Raw genomic sequence first — 5,000 nt, 5'->3', positions numbered from 1 at the left:
CAAACACGGGCAAACAAGTGACGCCATGGCCTACTCGCCCACCGCCCTCTATATTGCCTAACCTTGGCAACCATGGTCCATTCCCCACTATATGCCATGGCCTTGTGCCCATGGTCTTCACAAGACAGCATCCAAGGCGCCTGAAAGGCCAAGGGAGCCCAACCCAGCAATGCCCAGCCAAGGCCAGGCATTCCAGTGCCTACCCGGGCAAAAACGCCCAAAGCATGCCCCATTCCTTAGCCTATCCAGGCAAAAACGCCCTAAACCAGCCCATTCCAGTGCCTATCCGGGCAAAAACGCCCAAAGCATGCCCATTCCTTAGCCTATCCAGGCAAAAACGCCCAAAACCAGCACATTCCAGTGCCTATCCGGGCAAAAACGCCCTAAACCTGCGCATTCCAGCGCCCCGCAGCATACCACCCTCCTATAGGGTTTGCGCAACCAACCCGCCTAACCACCAGTGGCAACCAAAGGTGCTGTTAGCGACGACTTCTGAAGACGCAACGAGACGCGACGGGTTTGCGCCCAGACGCGACGGGACGATGCGGGATCTGCGCCCAGCCATGCCTACACCCGCCGACTTGCTGCGGGAGCTGCTCGCCCAAGCATGCCTAGCTTGCGAGGCCTGCGTGCAAGGCTAGTGTGCAAGGCTCGTGGGCAAGGCTAGTGCGCAAGGCTAGTGCCCAAGGTCTGTGTGCAAGGCTAGTGCCCAAGGCTAGTGCGCAAGGCTAGTGCCCAAGGCTAGTGAGCAAGGCCTGTGTGCAAGGCTAGTGTGCAAGGCTTGTATGCAAGGCTAGTGTGCAAGGCTGGTGTGCAAGGCTTGTGGGCAAGGCTGGTGCGCAAGGCTAGTGCCCAAGGGTTGTGTGCAAGGCTAGTGCCCAAGGGTAGTGCGCAAGGCTCGTGCCCAAGGCTAGTGCGCAAGGCTTGTGTGCAAGGCTAGTGCGATGGGCCAGTGCCCAAGGCTTGTGAGCAAGGCTTGTATGCATGGCTTGTGTGCAAGGCTTGTGTGCATGGCTTGTGCGCAAGGCTTGTGTCCAAGGCTTTTGTGCAAGGCTCGTGCGCAAGGCTAGTGTGCAAGGCTTGTGCGCATTGGCAGGTAGCCCACCACCATGCACGATCCAAATGCCACTCAAGCGACAACACGGTGCCAAGCCGGGCATGGTGTGCACTCAAAACCAATCAACGGACAGAGGTCATGCGTCATGGGGGGGATCTAGCAAGGCCATGGGGAAGGTCATGGAGGACCTTGGAAGCAAGCGCAAGACGAGAGCGAATCGAACAAGGGGCCAGGACGGGGCCTTGTGCCCATGGTCTTCGCAAGACTGCGTCCAAGGCGCCCGAAAGCCCAAGGGAACCCAAACCCGGCCGACACTTGCAATCGCACATGCTCTCTGCAACACACCATCAATGCCGCCCAACGGGGCCAGCACGAGCAGTCATCCGCAGTCCCCTGGCCCTGCGCACGTTTGTCTATGAAACCGAGCATCAATGCCACAGAAAGTGCCGGGGCGCCAGCTGGAGCCATCATCCGCGTTGCCATGGCTCGCTTGGCCTTGGCTTGCCAGTCCCCGACACGAGCAATCGCGCATTTTCTTTGCAACCGACCATCAATGCCGCCCAACGAGGCCAGCACGAGCAGTCATCCGCGGTCCCCTGGTCCTGCGCACGTTTGTCTTTGAAACCGAGCATCAATGCCACAGAAAGTGCCGGGGCGCCAGCTGGAGCCATCATCCGCGTTGCCATGGCTCGCTTGGCCTTGGCTTGCCAGTCCCCGACAGGAGCAATCGCGCATTTTCTTTGCAACCGACCATCAATGCTGCCCAACGAGGCCAGCACGAGCAGTCATCCGCGGTCCCCTGGCCCTGCGCACGTTTGTCTTTGAAACCGAGCATCAATGCCACAGAAAGTGACGGGGCGCCAGCTGGAGCCATCATCCGCGTTGCCATGGCTCGCTTGGCCTTGGCTTGCCAGTCCCCGACACGAGCAATCGCGCATTTTCTTTGCAACCGACCATCAATGCCGCCCAACGAGGCCAGCACGAGCAGTCATCCGCGGTCCCCTGGCCCTGCGCACGTTTGTCTTTGAAACCGAGCATCAATGCCACAGAAAGTGCCCGGGCGCCAGCTGGAGCCATCATCCGACGTGCCATGGCTTTGGTCCCATGGTCTTCGCAACCGAGCATTCGTGACACCCGACGGGGCCAGGACACCAACCCTTCCGACACGAGCATTCGCGCATGTTCTTTGGCCACACAACGGCGCCAGCACGAGCAAAATCATCAGCGGTGCGGTGGCCTTGCACGGCCTTTTGTCTTTGGAACCAACCATCAGTGCCACGGGAAGTGCCGGAGTCCCGGCATCCGCGGTGCCAAGTCATTGCGCCCTTGGTCTCTGCAGCGGGGCATGCCGGGCACTCCCAACCATTGCAAGCAAGCAAGAAAGAAAGTAAGTAAGTAAGTAAGTATTACATATAGGGGCGGGACATGCGGGGAGTTCTGCGAAACGTGCACTACGGGGCACACGCGTACCTACCGGGGCATACCGACCCCTATTGGGGCACACGTGTGCATATCGGGGCATACCGGGCCTATCAGGGCACACGCGTACATACCGGGGCATACCGAGCCCTACTGGGGCACACGTGCGCATATCGGGGCGTACCAAGCCTATCGGGGCATTCGCATGTATCCCAAGGCATACCGAGTCTATCCGGGCATACGCGTTCATACCGGGGCGTAACGGGCCTATCGGGGCATACTTGGGCATATCCGGGCAAAAAATGCCCAAAACTTGCGCAACCTTGGCAACCGTGGTCCATTCCTCACTATATGCCATGGCCTTGTGCCCATGGTCTTCACAAGACAGCATCCAAGGCGCCTGAAAGGCCAAGGGAGCCCAACCCAGCAATGCCCAGCCAAGGCCAGGCATTCCAGTGCCTGCCCGGGCAAAAACGCCCAAAGCATGCCCCATTCCTTAGCCTATCCAGGCAAAAACGCCCAAAACCAGCCCATTCCAGTGCCTATCCGGGCAAAAACGCCCAAAGCATGCCCATTCCTTAGCCTGTCCAGGCAAAAACGCCCAAAACCAGCACATTCCAGTGCCTATCCGGGCAAAAACGCCCTAAACCTGCGCATTCCAGCGCCCCGCAGCATGCCACCCTCCTATAGGGTTTGCGCAACCAACCCGCCTAACCACCAGTGGCAACCAAAGGTGCTGTTAGCGACGACTTCTGAAGACGCAACGAGACGCGACGGGTTTGCGCCCAGACGCGACGAGACGATGCGGGATCTGCGCCCAACCATGCCTACACCCGCCGACTTGTTGCGGGAGCTGCTTGCCCAAGCATGCCTAGCGTGCAAGGCCTGCGTGCCCAAGGTCTGTGTGCAAGGCTAGTGCCCAAGGCTAGTGCGCAAGGCTAGTGCCCAAGGCTAGTGAGCAAGGCCTGGGTGCAAGGCTAGTGTGCAAGGCTTGTATGCAAGGCTAGTGTGCAAGGCTGCTGTGCAAGGCTTGTGGGCAAGGCTGGTGCGCAAGGCTAGTGCCCAAGGGTTGTGTGCAAGGCTAGTGCCCAAGGCTACTGCGCAAGGCTCGTGCCCAAGGCTAGTTCGCAAGGCTTGTGTGCAAGGCTAGTGCGATGGGCCAGTGCCCAAGGCTTGTGAGCAAGGCTTGTATGCATGGCTTGTGCGCAAGGCTTGTGTCCAAGGCTTTTGTGCAAGGCTCGTGCGCAAGGCTAGTGTGCAAGGCTTGTGCGCATTGGCAGGTAGCCCACCACCATGCACGATCCAAATGCCACTCACGCGACAACACGGTGCCAAGCCGGGCATGGTGTGCACTCAAAACCAATCAACGGACAGAGGTCATGCGTCATGGGGGGGATCTAGCAAGGCCATGGGGAAGGTCATGGAGGACCTTGGAAGCAAGCGCAAGACGAGAGCGAATCGAACAAGGGGCCAGGACGGGGCCTTGTGCCCATGGTCTTCGCAAGACTGCGTCCAAGGCGCCCGAAAGCCCAAGGGAACCCAAACCCGGCCGACACTTGCAATCGCACATGCTCTCTGCAACACACCATCAATGCCGCCCAACGGGGCCAGCACGAGCAGTCATCCGCGGTCCCCTGGCCCTGCGCACGTTTGTCTTTGAAACCGAGCATCAATGCCACAGAAAGTGCCGGGGCGCCAGCTGGAGCCATCATCCGCGTTGCCATGGCTCGCTTGGCCTTGGCTTGCCAGGCCCCGACACGAGCAATCGCGCATTTTCTTTGCAACCGACCATCAATGCCGCCCAACGGGGCCAGCACGAGCAGTCATCCGCGGTCCCCTGGCCCTGCGCACGTTTGTCTTTGAAACCGAGCATCAATGCCACAGAAAGTGCCGGGGCGCCAGCTGGAGCCATCATCCGCGTTGCCATGGCTCGCTTGGCCTTGGCTTGCCAGTCCCCGACACGAGCAATCGCGCATTTTCTTTGCAACCGACCATCAATGCCGCCCAACGAGGCCAGCACGAGCAGTCATCCGCGGTCCCCTGGCCCTGCGCACGTTTGTCTTTGAAACCGAGCATCAATGCCACAGAAAGTGCCGGGGCGCCAGCTGGAGCCATCATCCGACGTGCCATGGCTTTGGTCCCATGGTCTTCGCAACCGAGCATTCGTGACACCCGACGGGGCCAGGACACCAACCCTTCCGACAGGAGCATTCGCGCATGTTCTTTGGCCACACAAAGGCGCCAGCACGAGCAAAATCATCCGCGGTGCGGTGGCCTTGCACGGCCTTTTGTCTTTGGAACCAACCATCAGTGCCACGGGAAGTGCCGGAGTCCCGGCATCCGCGGTGCCAAGTCATTGCGCCCTTGGTCTCTGCAGCGGGGCATGCCGGGCACTCCCAACCATTGCAAGCAAGCAAGAAAGAAAGTAAGTAAGTAAGTAAGTATTACATATAGGGGCGGGACATGCGGGGAGATCAGCGAAACGTGCATTACGGGGCACACGCGTACCTACCGGGGCATACCG

Source organism: Tasmannia lanceolata, unplaced genomic scaffold (assembly GCF_043159265.1).
Source record: "Tasmannia lanceolata isolate RefF3 unplaced genomic scaffold, GAP_Taslan_0.1 ptg000140c, whole genome shotgun sequence".
Taxonomy (NCBI): Eukaryota; Viridiplantae; Streptophyta; class Magnoliopsida; order Canellales; family Winteraceae; genus Tasmannia; species Tasmannia lanceolata.
Note: the sequence above shows the minus strand (reverse complement) of the source record.